Source organism: Macrobrachium rosenbergii, chromosome 14 (genome assembly GCF_040412425.1).
Source record: "Macrobrachium rosenbergii isolate ZJJX-2024 chromosome 14, ASM4041242v1, whole genome shotgun sequence".
NCBI classification, from domain to species: domain Eukaryota; kingdom Metazoa; phylum Arthropoda; class Malacostraca; order Decapoda; family Palaemonidae; genus Macrobrachium; species Macrobrachium rosenbergii.
The window spans coordinates 34554878-34567326 of NC_089754.1; the positions used below are offsets into that span (position 1 = coordinate 34554878).

At 35.7% G+C, this 12449-nt stretch overlaps 1 long non-coding RNA gene across 1 annotated transcript; it reads right to left on the reverse strand.

Annotated features, from left to right (window-relative positions):
• Window positions 1–7627: 7627 nt before the first annotated feature.
• Window positions 7628–11884, reverse strand: LOC136845915 (uncharacterized). The gene is made up of 6 exons (XR_010855291.1): window positions 11537–11884; window positions 11235–11275; window positions 9710–11097; window positions 9286–9584; window positions 8831–9028; window positions 7628–8648 (listed from the first exon to the last, which is right to left on the reverse strand). It is a non-coding gene; the product is annotated as an uncharacterized lncRNA (long non-coding RNA).
• Between the last annotated feature and the right edge of the window lie 565 nt (window positions 11885–12449).

Consider the following 12449-nt stretch of genomic DNA (forward strand, 5'->3'; position numbering starts at 1 on the left):
AGCGAAGGTGGATGGATTTAGTTAGAGAAGGCCTGAGAGACAAACAGTTGTCAGAGGACGATGTGTTTGACCGACCCAGGTGGAGGAAAACTGTCAGAAACTTCGACCCAGCGTTTTAAAGTCTATTTAAGAGTGACCCTTAGCTAGAGCATTTGAGAGTCTACTTAAAAAGACCACTTAGCTAGAGAAGCGTTTAATCATTAAAAAATAGACCACCATTAGCTAGAGAGCGTTTAAAAGTCTCTATTTAAAAATAGCCATAGCTAGAGCATTTTGAAAGTCTATTTAAATGACCCACTTGGCTAGAGAGCATTTGAAAGTCTATCAAATAATAAACCATTAGTTAGACCGTTTAAAAGTCTATTTAAAAATAACCACTTAGCTAGAGCATTTAAAAGTCTATTTAAAAATGGCCCCTTAGCCAGATCGTATGAAAGTCTATATAAAATTGGCAACTTAGCTAGAGCGTTTGAATGTACAAAATCACTAATCTATCCTCCCTAGCTAGAGCGTTTGAAAATCTATTAAAATATGGCCCCTTAGTTAGAGCGTTTAAAAGTCTATTTAAAAATGACCAGTTAGCTAGAGCATTTGAAAATCTGTTAAAAAATAGCCCCTTAGCTCGAGCATTTGAAAGTCTATCTAAAAATGGCCACTTAGCTAGAGCGTTTGAAAGTCTATCTAAAAATGGCCACTCAGCTAGAGCGTTTGAAAGTCTAATTAAAAAATAACCCCTTAACTTAGACGTTTGAAAGTCTATTAGAAAATACCCCCTTGGCTAGAGCGTTTGAAAGCATATTTAAAAATAGCCCCTTAGCTAGAGCATTTGAAAGTCTATTTAAAAATGGCCACTTACCTAGAGCATTTGAAAGTCTATTAGAAAATAACCTTTTAGTTAAGCGTTTGTAAGACTACTTAAAAATGGCCCCTTAGCTGGAGTGTTTGAAAGAATATTTAAAATTACCAATTAGCTAGAGTGTTTGAAAGTCTATTTAAAAATGGCCACTTAGCTGGAGCGTTTGAAAGTCTATTTAAAATTGACCACTTAGCTAGAGCGTTCGAAAGTCTATTAAAAAATAGTCCCTGAGCTAGAGCGTTTGAAAGTCTACTTAAAAATACCCCTTAGCTAGAGCATTTGAAAGTCTATTTAAAAATGGCCCTTTATTAGCTTCTGCGACGTTTGGGCATCTATTTAAAAATGACCATAACCAGAGCATTTGAAAGTCTATCAAATAATAAACCCTTAGCTAGAGCGTTTGAAAGTCTATTAAAAAATGACCACTTAGCAAGAGCATTTGAAACTGTATTTAAAAATGGGCCCTTAACCAGATCGTATGAAAGTCTATTTAAAATTGCCAACTTAGCTAGAGCGTTTGAAAGTCTATTAAAAATGACCACTTAGCTAGATCGTTTGAAAATGCATTAAAATATGGCCCCTTAGCTAGAGCGTTTAAAGGTTTATTTAAAAATGACCACTTAGCTAGAGCATTTGAAAGTCTATTAAAAAATAGCCCCTTAGCTAGAGCGTTTGAAAGTCTATTTAAAAATGACCACTAAGCTAGAGTGTTTGAAAGTATATTAGAAAATAGCCTTTTAGTTAAGCGTTTGTAAGACTACTTAAAAATGGCCCCTTAGCTAGAGTGTTTGAAAATCTATTTAAAAATGACCACTTAGCTAGAGCGTTTGAAAGTCTATTAAAAAATGACCACTTAGCTAGAGCGTTTGAAAGGCTATCTTATAAGGCCACTTTAGCTAGAGCATTTGAAAGGCCATGTGATAAGGCCCCTTTAGCTAGAGCGTTTGAAAGGCTCTGTGATAAGGCCCCTTAGCTAGAGCATTTGAAAGTCCTGATAAGGCCCCTTTAGCTAGAGCATTTGAAAGGCCGTGTGATAAGGCCCCTTTAGCTAGAGCATTTGAAAGGCTATGTGATAAGGCCACTTAGCTAGAGCGTTTGAAAGTCTATTTAAAATTGACCACTTAGCTAGAGCGTTTGAAAGTGTATTAAAAAATAGCCCCTGAGCTAGAGCGTTTGGAAGTCTACTTCAGAATAGCCCCTTAGCTAGAGCATTTGAAAGTGTTTAAAAATGGCCCTTTAGCTAGAGCGTTTGAAAGTCTATTTAAAAATGACCACTTAGCTAGAGCATTTGAAAGTCTATCAAATAATAAAGCCCTTAGCTAAACGATTTAAATCTATTTAAAATGACCATAGCTAAACGAGAAAATCTATTAAAAAAATGGCCTTAGCCAGATCGTATGAAAGTCTATATAAAATATGGCCCCTTAGCTAGAGCGTTTAAAGTCTATTTAAAAATGACTACTTAGCTAGAGCATTTGAAAGTCTATTAAAAAATAGCCCCTTAGCTAGAGCGTTTAAAAGTCTATTTAAATATGGCCACTTAGCTAGAGTGTTTGAAAATCTATTTAAAAATGGCACTTAGCTAAAGCATTTGAAAGCCTATTAAAATATGGCCCCTTAGCTAGAGCGTTTAGAAGTCTATTAAAAAATTACCACTTAGCTAGAGTATTTGAAAGTCCAATAAAAGATAGCCCTTTAGCTAGAGCATTTGAAAATCTCTTAAAAGTGGCCACTTAACTAGAACGTTTGAAAGTCTATTGAAAAAATGGCCCATAGCTAGAGCGTTTGAAAGTCTATTTAAAAATGACCACTTAGCTAGAGCGTTTGAAAGTGTATTAAAAAATAGCCCCTGAGCTAGAGCGTTTGAAAGTCTACTTCAAAATAGCCCCTTAGCTAGAGCATTTGAAAGTCTGTTTAAAAATGGCCCTTTAGCTAGAGCGTTTGAACGTCTATTTAAAAATGACCACTTAGCTAGAGCATTTGAAAGTCTATCAAATAATAAAACCCTTAGCTAGAGCGTTTAAAAATCTATTTAAAAATGACCTCTTAGCTAGAGCATTTGAAAGTTTATTAAAAAATGGTCCCTTAGCCAGATCGTATGAAAGTCTATATAAAATATGGCCCCTTAGCTAGAGCGTTTAAAAGTCTATTTAAAAATGACTACTTAGCTAGAGCATTTGAAAGTCTATTAAAAAATAGACCATTAGCTAGAGCGTTTAAAAGTCTATTTAAAAAGGCTCTCTTAGCTAGAGCGTTTGAAAGGCCATGTGATAAGGCCCTTTAGCTAGAGCGTTTGAAAGGTCGTGTGATCAGGCTCCCTTAGCTAGAGCGCTTGAAAGGCCATGTGATAAGGCCTCTTTAGCTAGAGCATTTGAAAGGCTGTGTGATCAGGCTCCCTTAGCTAGAGCGCTTGAAAGGCTAATGTAATAATGCCTCTTTAGCTAGAGCGTTTGAAAGTCCATTGAAAAATGGCCCTTTAGCTAGAGCGTTTGAAGGTATATTTAAAAATAGCCCCTTAGCTAGAGCATTTGAAAGTCTATTTAAAAATGGCCACTTAGCTAGAGCGTTTGAAATTTTATTAAAAAATAGCCTTTTAGCTAAGACTTTGTAAGACTACTTAAAAATGGCCCATTAGCTAGAGTGTTTGAAAGTCTATTGAAAAATGACCACTTAGCTAGAGGTTTTAAAAGGCTACTAAAAAAAAGCCCCTTAGCTAGAGCGTTCAAAAGTCTATTTAAAAATGACCACTTAGCTAGAGCATTTGAAAGTCTATTAAAAAATAGCTCTTAGCTAGAGTGTTTAAAAGTCTATTTAAAAATTACCACTTATCTAGAGCGTTTGAAATTCTATTTAAAAATGGCCACCTAGCTAGAGCTTTTGAAAGTCTATTTAAAAATGACCACTTATCTAGAGCATTTAAAAGTCTATTTAAAAATAACCACTTAGCGAGAGCATTTGAAAGTCTATTTAAAAATGACCACTTAGCTAGAGCATTTGAAAGTTTAATTAAAAATGACCACTTAGCTAGAGCGTTTGAAATTCTCTTAAAAAATAGCCCCTTAGCTAGAGCGTTTGAGAGTCTATTTAAAAATAACCCCTTAGCTAGAGCGTTTGAAAGTCTATTTAAAAATATCCCATTAGCTAGAACATTTGAAAGTCTATTAAAAAATATCCTCTTAGCTAGAGCGTTTGAAAGTCCATTTAAAAGTGACCACTTAGCTAGAGCATTTGAAAGTATATTAAAAAATAACCCCTTAGCTAGAGCATTTGAAAGTCTATTTAAAAATGACCACTTAGCTAGCGCATTTGAAAGTCTATTAAAAAATAGCCCCTTAGCTAGAGCGTTTGAATGTACAAAATCACTAATCTATCCTCCCTAGCTAGAGCGTTTGAAAATACAAAAACACTGAACCCCATCCATCCTCCTAGCTAGAGCATTTGAAAGTCATTTAAAAATGGATACTTAGATAGAGCGTTTGAAAGTCTATTTAAAAATAGCCCCTTAGCTAGAGCATTTGAAAGTCCATATAAAAATGGCCACTTAGCTAGAGCGTTTGAAAGTCTATAAAAAAATAGCCCCTTAGCTAGAGCGTTTGAAAGTTTATTTGGAAATGGCCACTTAGCTAGAGCGTTTGAAAGTCTATTTAAAAATTACCACTTAGCTAGAGCATTTGAAAGTCACTGTAACCAAATCTTATTCAAATAATCCTTTGAAAATATTATATTTTATTTGATTAATTATTCTCTTTGTGTCACTTAATCTATTTTAAATTAAACATTATTCAAATATAAGTCTGTATTACATAAACTCATATATTAATAGCTAAACTTCAGTTAATGTTCTTATAGATCTTTGGTAACTTTTACTAATTTGTGTTCATTCATAAAAATAGAACTCGTTGAAAGATTTCATTTAGTTTTATTCGTAATGTCTTGTTTCTGTCACACAGCCTAGTTTTGGATCATAACCTTAATGTTTATTATTAAGTTTTTGATACTGAAATAAAATTTTATGATAAAATCCCTAAGCAAGAAAAATACTTGATTTTTAAATGTGATTAGAAAGCAACATATGAAAACTATTTCATGACGTCAGCAACTGGAATAGTAAACTACATTTGCCCAGCGACCAATCACAGCGAAGGATGATACAGCCAAAAGGAAAACAGAGATTCTTTCAAACGCTCTAGCTATGGGGGTACTTTTTCAGTAAAAATCGTAATATTGGTATTTAAAGAGCATCAGCTTAATTGTCTTCCTAAAAACTTATACTTAAATCCATTTAAAATTTTTTTTACTTGGAATCAAATTGGATGGTAATTAACTACGTTTTAGATATATCCTCAGACGCCCAATGACGACGTCCTCTTAGTTTGCTAGCCTTAAACTGTTTAAAATAATTATGTTTATTAAGCGTAATTTTTCCCTTCTGTATATATATATATATATATATATATATATATATATATATATATATATATATATAAACATAATACATAGCTTGAACATATAAAAGTGCATACAAAAATAGCTCTTAGATAGAGCATTTGAAAGTCCATTAAAAAACGGCCCCTTAGCTAGAGCATTGAAAAGTCCATTAAAAATGCCGTCTTGGTTAGAGCATTTGAAAGAATATTGAGAAATGGCCCCTTAGCTAGAGCATTTAAAAGTCCATTAAAAAATGGCCCCTTAGCTAGAGCATTTAAAAGAATATTAAAACATGGTCACTTAGCTAGAGCATTTGAAACAATGTTGAATGGGCCATTTTTTAAATGGACTTCAAACTCTAGCTGAGAACAATATTCTTTCAAACAACTCTAGCTAAGTGCCACTTTTTTAAAGGACTTTCAAATGCTCTAATAGAGCAAATTTTAAATCTTGCGACAGCATCAACTAAATGGCTATCTCTTAATGGACTTTCAAATGCTCTAGCTAAGGTGCCATCTTTTAAAGGACTTTCAAATGCCCTAGCTAAGGGGTAATTTTTTGAAGGACTTTTAAATACTCTAGCTGAGGGGCCATTTTTTTATATTCTTACAAATGCTCAGCTAAACTGCAATTTTTTGAAGGACTTTCAAACTCTTTAGCTAGAAGCCATTTTTTAATGGACTTTCCAAATGCTCTAGCTAAGGTGCCATTACAAAACATTTTCAAATGCTCCAGCAAGCCATTTTAAAGGACTTTCAAATGCTCTAGCTAAGTACTCATTTTTAAAGGATTCAAATGCTCTGGCTAAAGGGTTTTACGTTTGTTAATGGTAGATGCTTTATCTGAAGTTATTTATGAATGATCTTTCAAGCGCTTTAGTGGTTAATTATGTCTGTTTATCTTCATTTTTTCCTTTTATAATATATATATATATATATATATATATATATATATATATATATATATATATATATATATATGTATCTTATAAAGAAAGATTAAACTAAACATAATTATTTAAAAAACAGTTTAAGGCTAGCAAACTCTCAGAAGACGTCATCATTAATGTTCATCCTACACTCTCTTTTCTCTAAAACTGTAGTTAATTATTGTTTAAGTTTGATTCTAAGTAAAAAAAAAAAAAAAAAGAATTGAAATGGATCCAAGTATAAGTTCTAAGGAAGTGCAATTAAGTTGATGCTCTTTAAATACCAATGCCTCGATTTTACTGAAAAAGTGCCCCCATAGCTATAGCGTTTAAAAGAATATCTGTTTTCCTATTGGCTGTATCATCCTTAGCTGTGATTGGTCGATGGCCACATGCACTACCAAAGACGTCGTTTACTATTCCAGTTGCTGACGTCATGAAACAGTTTTCATATGTTGTTTTCTATTCATAAAACATATTTAAAAATCAAGTATTGTTCTTGTTTAGGGATTTTATCATATATTTTATTTCATTATCAAAAAACCTAATAATAAACATTGAGGTTTTGTTTCAGAACAAGGTCGTGTGACAGAAACAAGACATTACGAATAAAACTAAATGGAATCTTTTAAAGAGGTCTATTTTTATGTGAATGAACTCAACTTTGCTTAAAAGTTATCGAATCTTCACGAGTATTCACTGAAGTTTGCTTCATATTAAAATATGAGTTTACATAATACCAGACTTATATTTGAGTTATATTTAATTTAAAATAGATTAATTGACCTAAAGAATAATTAATCAAATAAAATATAATATTTTCAAAGGATTATTTGAATAGATTTGGTTACAATGCAAGATGTCGTCTTCGTAAAAGAAAAAAATAACTGGCACTTGCTTAAAAAGAATGTGATAATCCAGAATTAATAAGTGCTGTCATTCTATTTTTATCGAATAGTCTTAGAAACATTTCTCAAATTTTCTGATAATAGACACAGATGATGTAAAGCGTCATGTTAACATGAAAGAGGATTGAAGACTTGCCACTTGGTGTTTTATGGCAACGATCCCGTTACGTAAGCAGTAACAGCTGGAAAGGAGTAACACTCATTGATGGAAAAGCGATTGTTTGACGTCACTACAGACAAGACCAATCAGAATTCCTCGCCTTTATGCGTTACTGTTTGGAGACTTACCAAAATCGCCAGTTTCGTGTTTTAAAACACTGTAGCTGAGAGGGTTTGATGTTATTTATGGCGTGCGGATCTCATGAATTTTTGCTTCTTGCTGTTGTTTCATTGTTGATTTATTTGCACACAAATAATACAAGATAGCTAATCATAATTTTCATGAAACAGTATTAATGTTTTATCATTTACATACCCCAAAATGTTTAAAATGATACAAATTTATGATTTTTTATTTATTTGAGACTATAATAACCTATATCCTCATAGTTCTTTGTAATTTTTAATTATATGTAATAATCATTTAAGTACCCAGAAGTAAAGATAAGAATAGAGAGAAAAATTACACCTCAAATATAATAGACAAGGCGTACTGACTGCTATGCAAAACTTCGGATATAGACATTCTTAATACTAATTACTTTAAAATAAATGATCAGATCTACCATAACTTTTTTGCACAAGTTGTTTTTGGTTGACATTAGAATAAAAAAACTAGAAAATAATTTCCTCTGTGGGTATCTACGTATCTGTGCGACCATAGCTACTTATTTCAGGCACAGTATTAGATCCCATTTCTGAGTACGCTTTTGCCAGGTGTCTGTGAACGTCAACAATATCTTTGCCAGATTGACGAGTTCTCAAAACCTTGCACAATACTGTCAGGAAAGTGCACCGTCTTGATATTCCCTTTGTCAGGTTCTCTGCAGAGAGAGAAACCATGCATTCAGAGGTTCCTCAACTCTCGGACATTCTCGACTTCATTCTCCAGATCAATACTTTCCAGGTGACAACCGAGTCGAAGTCGAACGTAAACCTTGGACTTGATCTTCCCAGCTTGGGAAGAGTCTCTGAACGTGCCATCAACCCCATTTGATCAATGAGCACTTTCATGTCCGATGTGAGAAAGGATCCGTCAGTTCCACATGACTCGAGATGACAAAGATGGCGCAGGCAGGGCTCTTCCAGTGACAAATGATCCTCTGACGCTCCTGAGCGTTTGCCTGGGCTCTTCAAGGGCCATTGATGCATGGATGTCCACGCTGTAACCTGTACTTCTGAGTAGTTTTGCTAGTTCAGTTACGTTACCTCTGGAATCCTTGCTGTTTAGTTCTGGATTTCCAGCGAATGACTGGAAATTCAAAAAGCAGACGTGGTCACGTAGCCCTTATTGGCGTGACTTTCCTTGGGAGTGGTTCTTCCTGAACTGGCACCATCAGTGATCAGTGACGAATTTTGATGTACTTTTCTGTAAAACGAAACAGAAATAGTCAAGAGAAATAAGAAGCAATTGGTGTTGGCCTTGTATTCTTTCCAAAGATAAGATATTTGAAGTCTTTGATTTCCATATGCTACCCACTGCAATTTTCATGCAAATAACAAAGATTGTATATATATCTCAGTCTTTTTAAATGAAGTCTGATCACTTACTATTTTCATGTCGTCAAGGAAGTGTTCACCATGCAAAGCAACAGCCAACTGACGAAGACTTGTTACCCGGAGTTCTCTAGACAAAACACCATTAACTAACTTCCCAGCATGGCCATTAAAATCTACTCCAAGCTTAATAAGGCTTTTAACATTTCTTATTTCCTTTGAGAACTGCTTCTTGAAGGCAGGAGCAATTAGCTGGAACGATAGAAACAGATTACATAAACTGGAAATTCTCAGAAATGTTTCATGTTGCGTTGGATTCTAATGCCCTTTTTATTTTAGGTATGGCAATCTCATACCATTTTATATCCCAGGCCCTAAGAACCCTCCCACCCCTCGGCCCCCCAAAAAATATTGGGGGTATAGGTGAAGCAGAGGGGTGGTTGGGGAAGGAAAAAGGGTGGGACTAAATTTTAGGTAATCTTAATTTTAGGTAATCTTTGTATACTCACCAGATCTCTGAAAGTCCTCTGCTTTCTGTCTCTTTTGTCTGGTTGGAATTGTTTATATCAGGATAGATTCTGCCTGCGTGACCGTTGGCAGCTGCAACATGTGCCGGTGTCTGACCTTTCCTGTTCGCAACATTTGGGCTGATAAGGTCTAGCAGATGGATTACGACGTCAATCTGATTGTTGGCTGCAGCAACGTGCAATAGAGTGTTGTTCTTTCTGTCTCTAACAGTAGGCCTTGTGTGGTTCAGCAACTTCCTGACAGTGCGTAGATCGCCTTCTTCAGCAGCATAGAAAAGTGCCTAAAATAACAAGAAAAACGAAAACATGAAATCATATTTGTTGTCATTTACTATTTTGATTATATGGGATAATTTCAGCATGACAATAATGTAGTAGACTGAAAGAAAGGGGATGATAATATTACCTTTCTCCGTGAGGCGTAAGATGCAGCACGATGCAGCAATGAATTCTCCTCTGGGCAACTGAATTGATTTTCTTGTGATCATCGAAGTTCTCTTCAGTTTCTTTAAATCAGGAGCGTTTATTGAAAAGAAGATTAATTTCCTTTTCAATGACTTTGACGTTGTCATTGGAGTTGATTGTGTGTGGCACGTTTTGGTGGATTTATCTGAAGAGATTTCAGACTGACACTGCTTACCTTTATTGGACATTATCTGGTCTCAAAGATTAGTGCGTTCTTGAATGCAACTGAAATCAATGTTTATACATTCTTTGTTCGATGTGAATGGGTCTTTACCCGACTTCCTTAGTCCTGAAGTTTCATTTGGCATGGCATCCACCTGACAACCCGATTGGCGTGAACTTGGAAATGTAGTTGCTTTGTCACGCCCTGGCTCACTGTTAGAATTCTGCGATGCCAATGCAAGATTCTCTTTCGAAGCTGAGAAACGCTGCAGATGTAGCCTGATTACATCATCTGTCTCCGAACTCTCACTTGCTTCCGTAATCTCATTAGTAGAGATTTCAGAAATTTCATCAACATTGCTAATAGACTCATTCACTTGATGTTGCACAATTTGTGGGATCAGAATGCTATTCAAAGATGTATTTGAAAAGGTTTCATTTGGGACACTAGGCCTATTGCATGGCACTTCTTTTGTTTGACTAGCAGCTCTCACTAGTGAGTAGCCTCCAAATGAGGATGCTCGTGATTTCATCATCTGACTGAATGATTTCCCGCTATTTATTCTATTTTCTGTTTGTTCGGTAACCGGTGTCAGCCCATTTCCCTTTGTGTCTAATAGCATTGGTCCATTTAACCTCCTTTGTGAGTCTTCGTATAGTCTGGCTGCTTCTTCTAGACATCTGCGAATCCAATCTGCAGTGTAAGAAGTTCCATTTTCAGTTGCTACAGTGTTCTTAGTCACCTGAAGTTTCTGGGAAACTTCATTTGCATTTTTCTCAGGTGTAGACTGTTGATGGAAATGAGCACCTTTAGAATCGCATGATGCTTCACCGCTTCTGCATTGCTGTCTTTGAAGAAATCCTAGAATTGCAAAGAGAACTGCGAAAGTCCATTAGTTTTCAGGAGTTCATTATGTGGTCGGAATATGAACCAACCAGATTATTCATCTCTCGGCTTTTCTATTCATCCTCCTTCGGATACTGTAGGATTTACGCAGCATAGGATGGTCAGCGAGGTAATTTTCCTCGTCAGTGACCATTTCATTCCTTCTCTTGTGGATTCCTACGGATGAGAAGGAAGAGGACCGGTACAACGAGACGATCTGTCAGTTCTGTTGACATCATCCAGAAGTCACAGTCTAGGTCACTTATCTCGCTGGTGAGGTCCTGGAAGATGAAGATAATAGGCTACAGATAAATACACATTGGGTGGGGGGGGGAGAGAATTGAGAAAGAATATTTCAGATAAAATTCACTTTACCTATAACTTATTCAAGGCCTCAAAGCGCACGTACGAGACTTACCTCTCCGATGGAAATGAGTGAGAACGATTTCGGGTCTCGAACTGTGGGTGGGAAAAAATGTGAACATTAAACTTAGCAGTTAACATGAACTTATTAGTATTGAATTACTCTATCCTGACTCTAAATGCGGTCAAATTTACGAATGGAAATTGTCTTAATGAAAACAGATCCTCATTTGAAATTGCCTTCGTCATTCATCCTATCCAGAAATGTAAACGAATTACGGAACTCATCACGATGTAAACATAGAATAATGTCAGTGACTTGTTGGTAACTCAGTTTGCGAAGACTATATCACTCACCAGGAACCACTTGATCGATTTCGTAGTCCATTGCTGCGATGTACTCATTTCAAATCGTTAGTCTACTGAAGTAATGTGACAAGTTTCTAGTGAATTGATTGCACAAAATTTTCCTTTACGCCTACTGTTTCTGTAACGAGTTGGCGTTGTAGCCTGAACTAGACCGATGCGGGTACTGATGGCTGACAGAGGCCTTTTGTCGGCTTATGAGCCAGTGTTGGTAGTGGTGGCGACCCAGTAGTTCTAGTATCCCCGTGCGGGACGCGCCCCCAATATCCCCACGGGAGACGGGGATCTCATAGGCTTCGATACAGCCTGCACCAACGTGAAGACTGGCTCATCGGTGATGACGTTGCTCGCCGGTGAGCGTCACTGGTTTCGACGGGATGGTGCTTGTTGTGCTTCGAGCGGGAAGTACGAAAGCTAAGTAAATGCCTGTTTTTTTTGTTATTGTTGTTGTACGACGAACTTTCTCACTTTAGTGTATAAAATTCAAACATTTTTTTTTTTAATGATTTTGATACTCCAGCGAATTTGTGATTGATTAGTTATCGCTGTTCAAACCGAGACATACAGTAGATTCGTCTGTTAATTGTGTAACCTAGCTTGCCGAAATTAGTATTCATATAATAACTAATAATTTAAGCTGTGATAATTACTCAGCGTAATTTACTGAAACTTTTCACCATAGGAACTGTTCATAAAAACAAATAAAGATTTGAAAGCTGCATACTTACCGTAGACGAGATTTAATTGTCAGGATTTAAATTGGTTTCTATCAGTAAATTTATTATAAGCATTTTCTAGAGTTAATCAAATAAATGTACAATGCCAGATCGTTATGTGGTAGAATCCAGAATATTTAAAAGTGTTTCGCCTTAGAATACCAAGGTCATACAGCAGAATCAATCAA